We start from the raw sequence: 19,710 nt of genomic DNA on the forward strand, positions 1-19,710 counted from the left end.
AGTGACATTTTTTTTATAAGGTATTTCCTTCCAGTATTCACCAGTAGGGATGGGTGGACCCGTGGTTGTTCAGAGTGAGACAAACTTTATAAAAAAGTTTGGTTCAGATACTGGAATGGTACGAGAACTTGTTCCCGAACCCAAAACCTATTCAATTGAATAGTAAACCTGAAATTCCGACGATTCTCACGCTGTCACACAGAGGACAGCTTGTGAGCCAGCGGCTGTGACCAGCGGTTGAAAGGTTACTACTGGTCAGGCATTGGCTGATGACTGCTAATGTCATCAATGTCGCCTGCTCTCGCTGAGAACAGGGAGAGCAGGTGATGGTAATGACAGTATTCACCAGCCGGCTCCTGTGCATAGTAAGAAATTTGTCAGTGAGATATATATAATTAGCGCAGTGCCTGTGTAGCTTCCTGTACATGTAGTTAGCTAATAAAGAAATACAAAAAAATGGTGTGGTGTCCCCCTCATTTTTAATACCCAGCTAAGGGAAAGCAAAAAGCTGGGCGCTGATGTTATTATTCTGGGAAGAGGCAAATAACTATGAAGCTTCCCAGGCTATTACTATCAGCTCACAGCTGTTTGCATAGCTTTTACTGTTTATTAAAAAGGTGTGCTCCCCCCAAAAAAATGATGTAAGGTCCCCCTTATTTTTAATAACCAGCAAAGGCTAAGAAGACAGCTGAGGGTTCATATTAAAAGGCTGGGAAGGGGCCATGGATGTTGACCCCCTCCTAGACTAAAAAGACCAGTCTTCAGGCTCCACAGAAATGGCACATCCATTAGATGCACTAATTCTGGCACTTAGCCTCAGCTCTTCCCACTTGTCCTGGTGCTTTGGCCAGAGTGGTAATAGTTTTGGGGTTGATGTCAGCTGTGTAATGTCCGCTGACATCAAGCCCAGGGGTTAGTAATGAAGAGGTGTCTCATTACTAAACCCGTATTAAAAGCAATAAGCACACACAGAAAAGACCTCCCCAACAATTACCCTCTTTTATTACCTTCAACAAATAAAATAATCCAAAGGGATCCTCCGTTAATCCATCCTACGTCCCGCGACGATCCCCGACTATGCTACATCCGAATGCAGTGCTGAGCGGTGACATCAATAATATGACAGCTCAGCATGGCAGCCGGAACACAATGACAGTAGCGTGTGAATCCAGCTGCTGCAACGAGTGCTGACATCAGTAAGGTTATTGCAGCTCAAAGCCAATGAACTGCCATAAGATTACTGATGTCACAGCCGCAGTGAAAGCAGTGGGACATAGTATGGATTTACGGCAGACCCCTTTGGATTATTTTATTTTTTAAAAAGTAATAGATGGGTAAAAGAGGGTTGGGGAGTGCTTTTTGCAATTATCAAACATTTCTCTGTGTGTGTTTATTGCTTTTGACTACGGACTTACTAATGGGGGTGTCTGATAGACACCTCTCTATTACCAATCCCTTGGCTTGATGTCAGCGGACATTACACAGCTGACATCAACCCCAAAATTTTACCTCCCTTGACAACACACCAGGGCCAGGAGGAAGAGGTAGGCAAAGTGTCAAAATTGGCACATCTAATAGATGCGCATTTTCTGGGATGGCTGATGGCTGCTATTTTTATACTGTAGGGGGCCAAATGTTCATCAATTTTCCCAGAGAATACCAGCCCCCAGCTGTCTGCTTTACCCTGGCTAGTTATCAAAAAAAATTTGTAAATAATTTTTAAAAAACTGGGTGGGGGCCCCTCTATTTTTGATAACTAGTCAAAATAAAGCAAACAACTGAGGGCTGCAGCTGAGTGCTTTACCTGTGATTGTTATCAAAAATAGGGGGGACCCCACATCTTTATTTATTTATTTTTACCATACTGCACCAGCCAGTCACAGTCATGCCAACACTTGGCATGGCTGTGATGGGTCTGGAAGTGCCCACACTGGAAAAGCTTGTTGATTAGCTGCGTTGCCGTCTTTAAACAAGCTTTATTCAGGCATCCGAACCCGAACAGTAACATGGACTTCCAGAAGAAATCCGTGTTTGGTGTCTATGCATGGACACTAGGTGCCCGGTACAGACCCCGAACTCTACCGTTTGGGTTCACCCATCACTATTGACCACTCATAGCCTTTATAAAATATCCCTGCAATGGTATGCCTTTGTACAGGGTGTAGATTCTATTATTAGATGTATGAAAGCTAACAACCCTAAATTATTTTTATTCTAGCACATACAAAGATCTGATAACATGCTGAGAAATCCCACAAATGCTAAAAAAAAGTTTTATTTATGCAAATATTACCTGTCAAATAAATTAAGACATAGCAAAAATGAATACAAAAAAGCCATAATTTATCATACCAAGCCGTTTCTATTTCAACAATGCCATAGCTGATTTTTATGTTTGTGATTTGTATATTGTTATACCTTCTTTACCCCAGAATTCCATTTTATAATATGAGATTTTCTGTGTCAGGCAATTGAGAACAATGTATTTTTTTATTCACAGCATTCACTAACAACAATTCTCCAAATTTCATAGTGACAGGATGCAGTATAACATTTCTCCTAGAAAAAGAAAAAACTACTGAATGTATTCCGTATCTGCTCATGCAATACACATTACTTTGTCTGAATATCTTAATCAGTGATAGAAAAGCATACCCTTATCTGTGACTTATTCAGGAAAGATTGTCTGTCTTTGCTTTAAATTTTTGGCAGAGGACCAGGGACACTGAAAGAATTAAAATGTTAAAAGGCTCCCAGAAAAGCTGTGTGTTAGCGGTCCATTCATTTGAAGAAAGTTGCTCTCAGCCGTGTTATCCCCCATTTAACTAGCTAATAAACAAATCAGTAGGATGTCAGATTTTGTATTGCTTATCGTGTGGTATATATCTTTTTCAGGTTTTCTGCTTTATGAAGATTGTGTCTCATGCAGAGTTTAACGCTTTTCTGTTTTGACAATTTAAACACCGTCTCAACAATGTTTAACTGAATCAAGAGAGGTCCCTGGCAATTAATTTCTGCAGTCAATGGTATTCTCAAACCGGGCGACTCCCCTTGGAACTGGGAGCCACAACAGGAAAAAAAAAGTGCTTGTGAAAGAGCGAGACAATTCATTAGACGATTCTGCTGCAGCAAAAGTGGCGGGGGATGTCAGTTCTTGCTCCTGCGTTTCAATACTAATGAGAGTCATTGCATATTCATAACCCCCCAAATGCAGTCAGCTTCTTGTATGGAGGGAAGAAAAAAAAACTTTTGTCACTGAGTCTTCATGGCAAGAGCAAAGGATTGCACTCTTCTTGTCGTGGCACTTCCGCCAAGTTAGTGCGAGAACATGATTGATTGTTTCGCAACGTAGCTTGACAGGGAGCTGAGAGATGCTGCCCCAAGGGCCCTGAAACTAAGCTTAGTTTGATTACAAGGCCTGAAGTAATCAAAGAAACAAAAGAGAGAAGGAGAGGGGAAAAAACTTCCTTATTTGAAAAGATAAAGGAATACTCCAAAGATATATTCCTTCCTTAGTGAGTCTTCTGGGTAATTATATGTAAGTCATTTGAAAGAGTTTATATCAATTTTTATTATTGAGGGAGAAGAATAGCATGCCCTAGTGAACTTGTTCGCAGGTTGTAGGAACTCGCAGCATCTCCTAATAGATACAACTCTGAAGTCGTGTGAAGTTTTCTATCAGTATCAATAGCAAATCTTGCTGAACTGAACCTGTCACATATTAAAATTAGCCCTGTCAAGTGTTACGCTACCCACAATTCATTCTGCCTTTACATTCCTTTTCATATTTCTAATGTCATTTTCTCTTTCGCATTTATTTTAAGAAGCTTCCACTGAAATGGACTTGAGAAAGAAATCCTCAGGGTGCACTGTATAGCTACCAATTGACCCAACAATACCTTTCTGCGAGGGCTCCTATTAGCAACCCCGGGAGTAAAAAAAAAAAAAAAGAAATTGTCTGTTTCAGCACCCACTTTGAAAAAAGCCTTGAGCATTTTTACATAATGATGTCTTCAGCTGGGATGCCAGCACATTTCCACATCTCCTTGACAGGCAAGCAGGCTATAAAATATACATAAAATTAAATAAAACGCAACACTAAAACAAAGGTTTAAATGTGACAGCATATGGTTTTTAACTATCTCCAAATGCACGCAAGTATAAAATGCGTCTGAATTCATGAATTTTTTTAAACAAAACTATTAAAAATCTTAGACTAATCTGCATTGGCGTTAAATAAAAGGAGGAAAAAAAACCCTAGCCATGGATATGATTGATTGAGGTAATTTTGATTATCCACAGATATTTTATTTGTTTAGGCATTAAATTGTCAACTATATCAGTTTGATTATAGTAAAACATGAAAACATTGACTTTTGTCTAGTTAGAGAAATTTATCTTCCCCAGAATGACAATCTTTTAAGAGTAAACTAGGCAGGATGCCAGCCCTGCATGTCATAAATTGCAGCTTGAAAATGCATCCTGTATATGTATATATACAGTATATTCAACTGCTTCCCTTAAGGTTCAGTGAAACGCTTTGCAAGAGCAACTTGGGCCAAACACTTTCATAAGCTGATAGCAAATTTTCTTTAGGATGTGAAACATTGGACTGACTTGGATTCAGTAAATGATGAGTATTTAGCAGAGTGCGGGGAAGGCTTTCGCTTGGTCACAGTCAATCATGGTGGAACTTGTGTCTTAACAAAAGCAAAAAAACAGCAAAGATAAAATAAACTCCTCAGACTGCAAGTTTTTGAACAGGTTTGATTAATGTGTTTTACAAGGAGAAGTAAATGTTTATCAAAACTGTCAGCAAGTTGACAGCTTTAAAAAAAAGTCTTCTTGTTGAATGTGTAATTTCTGTGACTGATCTCCTTATAAATAAAACACTTTCATTTAAAGAGCATTTTCAGAGACTTTAAGTAAAATAGTGCAGGTTACATAGCTCAGGGTGTACAGTACAATACAAGTTAAACATAGGTTTAGGCTGGAATATAATGGGGCAAAGTGGCACATACAGTAGTTTGCATCTCCACCATTTGCAGCCTTCAGAGCCAATACCACTATCTAGCTATCATCTATCTATGAATCTACAGGGTGGGCCATTTATATAGATACACCTAAAGAAAATGGGAATGGTTGGTGATATCAACTTCCTGTTTGTGGCACATTAGTATATGGGAGGGGGGAAACATTTCAAGATGGGTGGTGACCATGGCGGCCATTTTGAAGTCGACCATTTTGGATCCAACTTTATTTTTTTCAATGGGAAGAGAGTCATGTGACACATGAAACTTATTGAGAATTTTACAAGAAAAAACAATGGTGTGCTTGGCTTTAACATAACTTTATTCTTTCATGAGTTATTTACAAGTTTATGACCACTTATAAAATGTGCTCAAAGTGCTGCCCATTGTGTTGGATTGTCAATGCAACCCTCTTCTCCCACTCTTGACACACTGATAGCAACACCGCAGAAGCGTGTACCTTCATGTAGAGAATGGGGTGAGCCATAGAGATGATCAATAGAATACAGCTGCATTTTAATTGCCAATTGAGGATAAAATAAATATTGTCTGATGTATTTTATATGTACACCACTGCACTGCGCTTTACAAGATGTTTATCTGTATTTATTTATTTATTTTTATTTATTTTACTCATTTGTATAGCACCATTAATTCCACAGTGCTTTACATACATTATCATCGCTGTCCCCAATGGGGCTCACAATCTAAATTCCCTATCAGTATGTCTTTGGGGTGTGGGAGGAAACCGAAAACCGGGAGAAAACCCACGCAAACACCGGGAGAACATAAAAACTCCTTGCAGATGTTGTCCTTGGTGGATGTATTATATGTTGCACATTTTGTATGTCATTTTTTATAAATAGACATGCTCTTTCTTATGTAATTACTGTTAACTATTGTAATCATATACACCTTTTATATACCTGTCACATGCAGTTATTCATTGCTTGAAAAAGGTTCACATCTTTATGAACGGAAATATTGCTAAGATGGGCTAAATAAAAGTAGCTATTTTTTCACTGAGAATGGTGTGCTGCCTCCAATTTTTTTGATTTTTATCTATCTAGCTGTCTATCTATTGTGACGCTAGTCACTTCTCATGGCTAAGCCTTGAGTCAGAGTGGTCAGGAAGTCCAAGGTCAGAAGCCAGGAGGGGACGTCAAACAGAAGGAAGAGACAAAAAGGTAGTCAGGTAACGTTCCAAGGTCAGAGTACCAGAAGGAAAACGGATCAGAGCTAAAGGGGTTAAACAGGCGGATTTTCAGAACGAAGTCCAAGTTCGGGCAACAGATCAAGCATATAGAACTCAAGGCACAGGAGAGCACAGAGCACAAACCTCACAAAATGAATGTATGTCTGGCAGCGGTCTAGATGAAGCTTCTCAGTCAAGTAGGCATGGCAATTACCTGAGATAGTGAACACCTGAAACAGCCGACATCCCCAGTCATAGATTTGCTAGTCAAGCTGTCAATAAACACACTGACAGCTCAGCACGCCCCTGAACTAGACTGGATGGCCATGCTGTCAATCAAGGTACTGACAGCTTCAGTATGCCCCTGTACCAGATTGGATGGCCGAGCTGTTAGTACCTGCATCCGAGACACCCCGAGGGGTGGAACCGTGACATCTATCTATCTACATCTATTTATATATATAAAAAAATACACATGCTTCATCTAAAGTGTGACCAATAATTTTATTTTGGTGTAAAGAAATGGAAGATTCCAGGATACCGAAGTTTTTCTGTGTGGTTTATTATCAACGCGTTTCGAAGTCATCCAGCTTCTTCATCAGTCAAAAGCAAAATGCAATCATGCAAAAGCGCAGGCTTTTAATGAAGCATTCATTACATATAATTGAAATTCAGCAGTGCATTTTGCATGTGAGCGTAAGTTAAGTGATCCCTGGGAGGAAAGGCACCAGCATAGTGGAGTTGAGTACAGGTATTATTAGTTTACTGGGGGGAAATAGAGATTCTTAAGGGGTTGTCCATGCAGTGGTCAATACTTTCAATGAGCATTCTGCCACTGAAAATCAAGTTGCTGTTGCTGAATAACACAGGAGATCACATTATGGAGATGGCAAAACTCACTGGGTCAGCCACTTCCTTAAAGCAAGTCCGTGAATATAAAAGCTGCCTTATATATAGGCAGCATACCACAGTTACAGGCTTGTACTCCAAAAAGACAAAAAATCATAAACATTCTTGGGCCATTTACTAGGAGTGCCTAAAAAGTACACTAGACATATAGTGTATTCTAAAGGAGAGTAAACTTGTACCTCTGTAATATGCTAAAAGTGCAGTTATTGAACATTTGTGGCCTTTAAGGCTCTTTTTTTCACATTTTTGCACAAACCAATTTTACCTAAAAATGTGTGACTTTCATTCCCATTGGTGACACCACTGACACTTTATTAAAAATTGGATGAGGCTTATCGAAAGGCGCATAGACTTATCGCAGCACCACAGCAATTTGAACTATAATATTCGGAAGAAAACTGTTGTGTAATGTACCTGACGTCTACATCATGTCAGGGCTGTCATAGATTTATTTCTCTGGCTGTTGGGCAGCCCAAATCCAAAAGTATTAACTTGCGCCTCTTAAAAATATTTAATCCACCTTTCTCTAGCAGGCTATAGCTTCAAGACTAGCGCACAGAGCGTCAGTCTTGATAAATTGTATTATTTTGGTGATTCACCTATATATAGTTTAGTAAAATGAAAAACATTTCCAAACAATCTGTTATTTATGCGTTATTCATACATTTCTATGAAATATGAAGCATTATTCTTCATGTCAGCTCTTTTATATTTAAATCTTTCTAAATAATCCATTAACGTCAAGAACATATTCTATGAAACATTATCTTGACCTAAATATAAACCATGAATTAAAATGTAAGTGTAAATGAATATATGAACATGTTAATCATGCCAAGGAAAATCCTCTACAAACAACATAATGAAAAGGATTTTATGTAACAAGCACTTTATCAAGATTTCCTTGGCATCCCACAGGGACTTTCATCATGATGGTGTGATTTCTTTTATAAGTTTATCCATGGCTTCCTTCTCATTTGAAATTCTGCATTTCATCACTCCATGTACAAAATATGGCTGGCTGTAGTTTCTAGGTAATTATTTGGTGTGAATTAAACAAAATCAAATCAATGTATTCCATTAAAGTATTTTCATCCTGTTTGTGAACTAAATTACTAACATAAAAGGCACAAGTATCAATATAAGCTTCATTATTAGGCGCTGTAGCTATTGTAATATTGCCTAAAACGTGTTGGAAAAAAACAATGTTGAACAGCAGGTAAAATGTTGTGTTTTTAAGAGGATTTCCTAAAAACACTATTCTTTGGAGAGGCAAGTAGCAAAATATACATAAAGATAATGCGATAAGCTCTGTTTGTAATGAGTTATGTGGTTTCAGGGACTTTGGAGCGGTCTCAGAAGCTGAGCCCGCTCTATAGTAAATAGCTGGCATCTGCTTCTAACAGCAGAAATCAGCTGACTCGCTGTTCACTGCTGTTAACCCCTCGACTGCCTTGCAACATGATTGCATATAGTCAATGAATTGCTATGACAAACAGGTGCCGGCTGAAAGCCCTCCATGTTTGCCATGTGATCTACTTTTTCACGTCCAGGCTTTGGATGGGCATCATTGAGACTGTAATTTTCACTATACACAGCAATTTTGCACAGCAGTGGCTTAGTGGTTAAGATGGTAGCCTTGGAGCACTGGCATCCTGTTTTCAAATCCCATAAAGGACAACATCTGCAAGGAGTTTGTATGTTCTCGCCTCATTTCCTCCCACACTCCAAAAACGTAACAGTAGGGAATTTTGATTGCGAGCCCCATTGGAGACAGAGAAGATAATATCTGGAAAGTGCTGTGGAATTAATGGTGCTATATGCAGTAAATGAGTAAAATAAATAAGGTAATAATGATGTATATAGTACTATTGATCAAATGATTGCAGTTTCAAGTTTCATATAGCAACTAACAAACTAAAAAGTAGTAAAAAGTGTTTAATAATATATAAAAAAAATATAAAAATTTAAATCACCCCCTCCTTTTCCCCAGTTAACAATAAAGAAATGTAACAAAATATAAAAATACATATTTGGAATCAACATAGTCCGTAAAATCTGATCAATCAAAAGATAAAATTAATTAGGACAATCGGTTAACGAGAAAAAAAAATCAAAATGCAACAATTGCTGTAATTTGGATGTCTCCATTAAGCAATAAGAATTGATGAGAAAAGAGTATAAATCCCAAAATCCAGCTCACCATACAAAAATCAAGCCCGCACATAGCTCCATTGATGGTATCATGAAAAAAATGTTAGGGGATTTGGAAATGGCAAATCAAAGCAATTTTTCATTTTTTTACAAAATTCGTTAGTTTAAGTCTGCCATTAACATGATTGGCTCCAAACAAAGGGCGTAACCTCTATGTACTCTCATTGCAGGAATCAGAACCAAGATGAGGGCATTCACTGAGACTACAGAAATTGCTATTCCCGGCGCCTGGTGAGCCTGAGCTTCAAAGATTGGGCAGATAGTCCTTTGTGGCCAGGCTGAACATTCCCTGTCTTCTACAGTATAAGGAGGGAGACAGTAAATAAGCAATGTATTTAATATATAAGGTACTCGCCGCTAAGCCCACTGTCCAGTCACAGACCAGCAATTTTAATATTACAATCTAGGCCGTCCTGTAAACTTGAGCCCAGGGGCAGGCATATAAATGGCAAATTACACAATGGAAAGGTGCTTTCAAGGTAGGGGGTCAGCTTTTTCTGGATGTGATCCATAAATCTTTTTTCCTACCCTCAAGGAAACAGAATTATTTGAGATGGAAACCTTTAGGTATTTCTGTTATTCCTCCATATTTATTTTCTAAATGTTGTTCTCATTTGTGTATCTCTTTTTATTTTTATCTTTTATACATTGTTATTGTAAGCCCTGTACTTTTTATATTAAAGCTTAAATAAGTTTATTATTATGTATACCCCTCCTCACATGTAAAGCGCCATGGAATAAATGGCGCTATAATAAATAATAATGATAATAATAAAGTTTGGTCCATGCATGCTCTAAAGAATTCATAGCCTTTCAGAGAGTATGTGGCCTTTTGATTCAAAACTACATTTTGTCACGCAAAAAAAAGTCCTCATATTTTTATGTCAGTTTAAAAAATAAAAGCACAAACACAGAAATTGGCTGAGGAGGGGAAGGGGTTAAATATAGCAACATATTGCAATTTTATGTATAAAAAATAAAAACATACTGGGTCAAATGGCCAGCCACAATATCATTGCATATTCTAATAATTGCAAGAGGTATAAATGCTGCTATTTACCTAGTGGCAACAGGAATTGAGATTTATCAAAAATGGCATCAGTTGCAAGTATGATTAAATTTGGTATCTACAAATCTATATCAATTAAAATGTTTTATTTTCTTCCTATGATGTAGGCTGTCAAAACCACATTATTTTAGGGTCTGGGCTTAAAGAGAACCTGACAGCTTATACATTCTGCTCAATCCAAAGGCAGATTATTATAAAAAAAAACACTGGCTACATGATTTCAGCCATGTATGTTTGCGTTTGAAGAGCCCATGATGTGCCTAAACAGTGGAAACCCCCCAATTCTAGCTCCAACCCTAACCCCAACACACCCCTAACCCTAATCCCAACCCTAACCATAACCCTAACCACAACCTTAACCCCAACACACCCCTAACCCTAGTCCCAACCCTAACCATAACCCTAACCACAAACCTAACCCTAACACACCCCTAACCCTAATCCTAACCCTAATCTCAACCCTAACCCTAGCCCCAACCCTAACCCTAACTTTAGCCCCAACACTAACCCTAACTTTAGCCCAACTCTAATCATAATGGGAAAATGGAAATAAATAATTTATTTTATTACTTTTTTATTTTGATCACTGTGATAGGGAGTATCACAGTGATCAAAATGAACCAATAGGAAAAATCTCCTATTGTTGCCAGGTGCTGGCCGGAAGCATGCGCCCATCATTTTCTCCCGGAGGAAGATGTCAGTGGCCCAGAGGACTTCAAGGGGGCATGCATGGACACCAGAGGTACCAGGGGGTGATCGGGGGACCCTATTTCTCTCTCCTCTGATGTGCAATCACATCAAAGGAAAGAGAATTTAAATGGAAAATCAGACTTTTTTTGTGGTCACTGTTATACCGTTAATAATGGCGATCGCAACACCGGGGTCCGTAAAAACCAACCCAAATCATGTTCTCTTGGGTCTTGGCTACCCCCGGTAGCCGAGACCTCGGAGAAATTCTGACTCGAGGGACGCTCTTATTCAATTGTAACTGCCTTGGTTCTTGCACATTTTTACAATATTGATTTTTTTTTCTCTTTCACGCTTGGGAATGCTCTATGTTACACAAGGCTATATTTTGTGGTTTTCAATTTTGTAGTATGTAAAAGTCTCAAATTGGGGATTATTATACTAATCTGCAACATATTTTTTTCCTTCCAATGTTTGAAAAATGGCAGGAACAAAAGTTTGAACCACCATCAGTCCAACAGGTTTCCCCATCCCTAAAAAAAAAAACATTTTATAGCAAACTAACCCAGCACTGAACTTATTCAATGGCATCTTTTAAATGGAACCTGTCATGTGAAAAATGCTATTAACATGCAGATATGTGGTTAATCTGCAGGTTAATAAGGCATAGTACAAAATTTACAACTTTTTAACACCAAATCTGGGGCAAAGCTGTTAATGTATTTACATGTTTTTTTAAACATTACAATTCCATTTATATTTCTTGTTTTCTTTTTTTCACTTGTGGACAAATTCTTTTCTGTTTCTCTAAAACAAAAATTCCGAAAGTTAACAATGAATGGAAAAATAACAAAAAAAATCATGAAATTCTACATGATTTTGAAAAAGATGGCATTATTCAGTTAATCAGGTTCATGATATGATACGCAAAGCCTGATGAGCATACACAGGACAAAATATTTTTATCGAATAATCCTCTTCACAATCCTCTTTAAAAGCAAGAGGTCAGATATTAAGTATCCATTTTGCTAATCTCCATAATCCTTTATCTGATATAGGTCACCATAACACTTTTTCAGGCTCAGAAAATAACTAGTATATGTTTTTTGAACTTCAGCTGTAAAGTGAAGGGCAGAAAAAATCAAAACAAATCCTCAGTTGCTCTGTGGCCAGGAATTTCTCACCTTTAACTTGATAATTAAAAGCAAGAATCTATTGTATATTTTCAAATAGAGGCCAAATAGATAGGTGACTCGGTATTTAATTGGCATCTAATTAAAGTGTGACTATCATCTTGTTTCTTTTTTTATTATTATGAACAGGTCCACAATTATGTGAATACTTTAATAATATTAATTTTATGGGTTCATTTTACTACAGACTCCAATTTTCCCCTCAGTACTTTACACACCTATGAAATTATTTGGCCCTTGTCTTCTGGACCTCTTTGCATTGCATGACACTCCTGTTGTTCAGATTCATTCTCAATATCCACCTTCATTTCCTCTCTATTTGCGCAGAGTGGATAGAGGGATTCAGCTAGCCAACGTTATTACTGAAGACCCATAACTTAGAGGTGGAATAAGACACATAGCTAAACAATTTATGGCATGTGATCTACTTTAACCCCTTACTGACATTGGGTGTACATTTACTCCAATGTTGGACTTCCTCCCTTTGATGTGGGCTCTGGCCCACATCTTTCCAGGCATATGATCACCTGACATGTGCCCGGAACAGCCGTGGCTGGAATCGCGATCCACCCAAGGATATTAACCTGTTAAATGCCGCTGTCAAAATGACATTATGTGGAGTATATGTAGGATACCATTACATATTGGAGCACCTATTCTTTTTTTTTGTCACTGCAAGAACATTTTTTGGAACTGATTGCTTACAAATGGCATGGCATCGCAAAGGTGCGTACAAAGAAAAATGCACGATGCCTACATTGAAACATGATGGTGGAATTGTCGTTATGTGGAGCTGCATGTCATTGATGACATCATAAATTCACATCTATTATGCTCAACATTGAAAGAGAAGATGCTACTATCACTCTGTGCCCTTGGTAGACATGTATTTTTCCAACATGACAATCATTCAAAACATACAGATAAGGTCAATGTTACATTTCTGAAGAACAGTATGAAAGTGAATCAGTAGCCAAGTATGTCTCCTTACACTCTACAGAAGAGAATGACCTACTGTGGAGACACAGCATTGTATATTAATTAACCAGACACCTATTTTTAACAAGCCAGAAAGAATAGACTGTTATCTATATGTTGACTTTTGAATTTATGTGTTTCTTTCTGGTTGGTCAAGAAAACATATTTTTGCTTGTTTAAGCCTGTAACAATTACTTGTAAGTTGACATTTGATATAACATATTGTGCTCTTATCCTTCATGACTGTGATGGATATTTTAGAATGCTATTTTAGAGTTTTGGATAACTAGAGGACGAAGACCTGTGAAGACTCAGACTTCAAGGTTAGATTTCAGAAAGGCAGATTTTAAGGGACAGAAAGAAAATTGAAGGGATCTAATGGCTGGATATCCTTAAGGACAAAAATGTCCAGGAAGGATGGGAAATCTTGAAAAATGAGATTCTCAAAGCACAATCGTTAACAATTCCAAAAAGAGGAAAGAATACGAAGCATTTAAGGAAACCAGAATGGATGAACACACAACCTTAACATATGCTAAAAAGGAAGAAAGAAATGTTTATCAAATGGAAAGAGGGAGGCATATCTAAAGAAGAATATAATGATGTCTGCAGAACTTGCAGGGCACAAATCGGATTACTAAAGCTGACAATGAATTAAGGCTTGCAAGAGACGTCAAAAGCAATAAAAAATGATTTTGGGGATATGTGAAAAGTAAAAGAAAAGTTAAAGATGCTATAGGATTTTTACAGGATGAAAATGATGAAATGGTAAGAAAGGATGTTGAGAAGGCCAAACTTTTAAATTCCTATTTTGCATTTGTTTTCTCTCAGAAAGGAAATGTAACATCAACTGTTCTTCACTGTCTTATTAAAGGAATAGAAGAATACAGGATATCTATAAACAGAAAGAGAGTGAGGAAACACTTAGCTAACATAAATTAGTTCAAGTCTCCAGGTGCAGATGAATTACACCCCAGAGTAGTGAAGGAGATAGCAGAAGAAATTTTTGAACCACTCTCCATAATCTTTGAAAATTCTTGGAGAACAGGAGAAGTCCCAGAAGACTGGAGAAGAGCAAATGTTGTTCCTATCTTCAAAAAGGGGAAGAAGGTGGACCCAGGGAACTATAGGCCAGTGAGTCTGACTTTTATACCAGGAAAGATCTTTGAACAAATTATTAAACAACATGTACCATATTTTTCACTTTATAAGACGCACTTTTGTTCCCCCAAATTTTGGGGGAAAGTGGGGGGTGTGTCTTATAAAGCGAATCTGTGTGCTGCTGTGCTATAGAGTGGGAGGGCGGCTCTGGCATGGAGTCAGGGGGCTGGGGTGGGCTGGATGGGGGCTGCAGAGACAGCGGGAGGTCCTGTGCTCCCGCTCATTAGACTCATGTAATATTCACTGCACCCGCTGTTCATCACCTCCGTGCTGAAACAGCACCGAGTTGGTAGACAGGGGAGCGGTGCATATTACGTGTGCCTGCACTCTCCCCCATCACTATAGACACTTACTGATGATCGCTCCTGCTCCAAGCTCCCCCGTGGCTTTCCTGTGTCGTGTCTGCTGTCATCCTCCTCCTGCAGGGCGAGCGGCAGCAGCTCATTCAGGCAGCTCATCGCTTCAGGACTTTGCATGATGTGACCATAGGACCTGCGGTCACATGACTCCCAGTGTGCACTGCGAGTCACATGACCGCAGCTGAGCAGCTCCTATTGGTCACATCATGGAAGGTTCTGTAGCTACAATGAGCTGCCTGAATGAGCAGCAGCTGCGTGCGCCCTGCAGGAGGAGGATGACAGCAGACACAGCACAGACACAGGTAAGCCACGGGGGAGCTGGGAGCAGGAGCGATCATCAGTAGGTGAGTTAACTGTTTATTATTTTAGCATGTGCTTGCCAGCAGGGGGGAAATATAGGGATGGGGCTATGTGTGACAGCAGGGGGAAATATAGGGATGGGGGGACAATGTGTGCCAGCAGGGGGGAAATATATGAACGAGGGGCCATGTGTGCCAGCAGGGGGAAATATAGGGATGAGAGGGAGCAATGTGTGCCAGCAGGGGGAATATATGGAGGGGAGAGAATGTGTGCCAGCAGGGGGGATTATAGGACCGGGGGGACAATGTGTGCCAGCAGAGGGGAATATAGGGATGGAAGGGGCAATGTGTGCCAGCAGGGGGGAATATATGGAGGGGGGGACAATGTGTGCCAGCAGGGGGGAATATATGGAGGGGGGACAATGTGTGCCAGCAGGGGGATTATAGGACCGGGGGGACAATGTGTGCCAGCAGGGGGGAATATAGGGATGGGAGGGGGTAATGTGTACCAGCAGGGGGGAATATATGGAGGGGGGACAATGTGTGCCAGCAGGGGGGAATATATGGAGGGGGGACAATGTGTACCAGCAGGGGGAACATAGGGACGGGGGCTGTGTGAATGCCAGCAGGGGGAATATAGGGACAGGGGGCCGTGTGTGTACCAGCAGGGAGGCATATAGAGAGAGGGGGGCCATGTGAGTGCCAGCAGGGGGGCATATAGTGACCGGGGGGCCATATCCAGGATAGGATGGGGGGCTATGTGCAGCACAAGGGGGCCATGTGCCAGGATGGGGGTTATATAGATACCAGGATGAGGGACATATATATGATTTGTAAGACGGACACTGGCATTATAAGACACACCTCCATTAAACATTAAAAAAAAAACATTTTTTCTCTTTTTCTTCTCCAAATTTGGGGGTGCGTCTTATAATCAGGTGCGTCTTATAAAGTGAAAAATACGGTATGTAAGTACCTGGATAAGAATAAAGTGATTAACCAGAGTCAGCAAGGTTTTGTAACTAATAAGTCATGTCAGATTGACTTAATTTCCTTCTATGACAGAATCACTGACTGGGTGGATCAGGGAAATGCTGAAGATATAGTATATCTTGACTTCAGCAAAGCATTTGACAAAGTATCTCACACCATCCTTATTGAAAAAGTGACTAAGTATGGAATGGACAAGGCAACTGTTAGGTGGATTCATAACTGGCTTAGTGATCAGACCCAAAGAGTGGTCATAAATGACTGCACATCCAGTTGGAAGAATGTCACAGGGTTCTGTCCTGGGCCCTGTATTGTTCAACATCTTTATCAATGACTTAGATGAAGGAATTGAGGGTACACTGATTAAATTTGCTGATAACTTAATGCTTATAGGGATAGCTAATACTAGAGAAGAGAGAGGATTCAAAACTATATAAATAAACTGGAGCAGTGGGCAGCAACTAGCAGAATGCTTTTTAACAGGGAAAAATGCAAATTACTACATCTGGGCAATAAAAATGAGAAAAGCTTATGTAGAATGGGAGGAATAGGGCTAAGCAACAGCACATGTGGAAAAGACTTGGGTATACTAATAGATCATAAACTGAACATGAGTCAACAGTGTGATGCAGCAACAAAAAGGCAAATGCAATTCTGGGATGTACTAACAGAAGCATACAGCCTAGATCAAATGAAGTCATTATTTCACTCTACTCTTCTTTGGTTAGACCTCATCTGGAATACTGTGTCCAGTTTTGGGCAACAAATTTAAAAAAAAAAATCTACAAACTGGAGCAAGTTCAGAGAAAAGCGACCAGAATGGTGACCGGTCTGAAAACCATGTCCTATGAGGAACGATTACAGGATTTGAGAATGTTTAGCTTACGAAAAAGAAGTCTGGGAGGAGATTTAATAGCTGTCTACAAATATCTCAAGGGCTGTCACATTGTAGAAGGATCATCTTTATTTTCATTTGCACAAGTAAAGACTAAAAGCAATGGGATGAAAATGAATAGGAGGAGACAAATTAGATATTAGAAAAAACTTTTTGACAGTAAGGGTGATCAATGAGTGGAACAGGCTGCCACGAGAGGTGGTGAGTTCTCCTTCAATGAAAGTCTTCAAACAGAGGCTGGACAGACATCTGGCTGGGATGATTTAGTGAATCCTGCTTTGAGCAGGGGGCTGGACCAGATAGCCAAGGAGGTCCCTTCCATCTCTACCATTCTATGATTCTATGTGTATAAAAAGTTTATAAAAATATTGGAGTATTTTCTGTTTTTCTGCTTTTTTAAGGTTTATTTGCCCTGCCTTTTATTTTATGCACTGTCTAGGTCTGATAGTTTGTTGACTGTGAAAACAGAGGAGGAAAACTGCAAATGGATTAAATAATCAAGTAATGCTACTTAATCTCATCTCAGCTCTTAAATACTGAAGGAAGGACATTTGTTCATTATAAAAAGAGGCTACATGCCTCTGTATAGAGAGACAGCCAGAGATTCAGCTGAGACATCCAAGCATCCAGGGACTCTACAGGATTGCAGCCCAGACATCATGGCTCCATCACAAGGGACAGAGATTTATCATTGTACAGGATGCCAACCTAGGGGACCTCATCCCAGGTGGGAGGAATACAGATCTGTTCCATTGTCCATCACTGAACCATGGAAACATTTGGAGAAAGCCAGGATTGAGACTTACCGGTCGCCTAGCTCCATCGAGATGTTCGAAGGAGGCAGGTTGTTACCCTCTGGTCAACTGGCCTTGTACCTAAATGGACTGTCATCTTCCTAAGCTTGTTGTTACCTTCTCTGTGCGTGCCATAGGTGGGGTAGTCGGCCCTGGAAGATGAAGATAGGTTGTAACCCTCTTGTTAACTGGCCTTGAACCTGAATAGACTGTCATCTTCCTACACTTGTCATTACCTCCTCTCTGTGTGTGTGCCACAGGAGGGGTAATCGACCCTGGAAGCTCTGAAGTAACAGCTGCCATTATCTCAGCAAATCAGCAGAAGGGTGAGACTCTGTAATGTGCACCATCGTGGGGTATTTTGCTTGGACTGTTCTACATGTTATCTTCCTGTTTTGTGGTTCAGTAACACATTGCCACACTGCTGTACCCTCACCCTGTGTTGTCTGAGTAGCATTATGCCCATTGTTATGATTGAGTCACCGAGGAGGAAAAAACAAAACACAAGCTCAGCCCAGAAAATCAGAGAGGTTGGAAACTAGCGGATTGCAGACCCCTAATCCTATCACACAACTAGCAGTAGCCGTGGAGTGTTCCTACGGTGATCCTAGACACCTCGTCACAGCCGGAGATCTAAATAAGCCTAAAGAGAGAAAAGGGAAAAACTGACTGCCCCAGAGCAGACCCCAAAGCAATAGGCAGCCCCCAACATATAATGACGGTGAAGCAAGATTGAAACACTAACACAGATAGAAAGATAGGTTGAGCAAACGATGGGGCCCAAGCTAACTAAAAAGGACAGAACAGAAAAGCTGCTGTCTGCAATCCGAGAAAACCCTACTAAAAATATTACCAACACAACTGATAAGCAAAAAGGACCCTGAAGTCACTAGACTTCAAACCCTATATCAGCACTCAGAATATTCTGGAAGCAGAGCAAAAGAGAACACTGATCAAGGAAAAAGAATCCAGCACACCCCCGGCCGGGGATGGCTGAACTCAAAAAACAAGGTAAACAAAACCAAAACTAATAAGTTCAATAGCAGAGCAAAAACTTATCTTTGGGAAGCAGGAATCAGACTGGTCTCCAAGAATCCAGCAAAGAAATCACCAGCGACTCAGAAGGGCGTCGGCTGCCTTATATCCAGTCTGAAGTTCCCGTTACCCAGTCACAATTCACCTGATCAGGTGTTTGGTTTCTTTCATCCAATGCAGCCTCACTACCTTCCTTCACCAGAAGAGGGAGATCCTCAGACGCAAAAGATGAATGAACAGATGAGCTCACAACAGCCCATGTTCAAAGGAGAGTGGGCGTTCGGTGGAACAATACCTGGTCCATGCGGTGTTGGAAAGTGTTATTGTGTAGAGATGAGCGAATATCTTCAGTTCCCTACTTATTCGGCAGGCTATAGCGTTTGTCGAATAAGCTACAGTGGGAATCCGGCTTCCAGGATCACCACCACAGCTGCATGTGTTGTGGCTGTGTCACTGTCACAGCATATGCATGGAGAGCCTGTGTGTTGGGCTCTCCATGCATGTGATGTGACAGTGATACAGCCGCGACAGTTGGTGCGCCCTGCAGAGCCGGGGGTAACTCGGCACCGGGCCAGTCAGGCTCTTTTAAAGGGGAAGTGTGTCACGGTGGTGATAGTGACCCGGTCCGTGGCCCTGGGCGTCCAGTGTAGATGGAAGTTCAATGAGGGGGAAGATGGTAGGATAATTATAGGAAAAGAGGAATTGTGATGCCACCTGTGGTATTCGGCAAGGGTAGCCGACGCTGCAATGAAGATCCACTCGGACGGTGTTAGGGCAGCAGAGATGGTGAAGCTCTCCACAGGCAGAGCTGTGTCCCAGGGCAGTTGAGCCGGAGACGGTGATGGTGAATGCGGTGTAAAACAGGCCAGATGTTAATAACATGAAGGACACAGCAGGGTGCA

The sequence above is a fragment of the Dendrobates tinctorius genome, unplaced genomic scaffold, assembly GCF_039654945.1.
Source record: "Dendrobates tinctorius isolate UK_male_01 unplaced genomic scaffold, ASM3965494v1 ptg000003l, whole genome shotgun sequence".
Classification (NCBI taxonomy): Eukaryota; Metazoa; Chordata; class Amphibia; order Anura; family Dendrobatidae; genus Dendrobates; species Dendrobates tinctorius.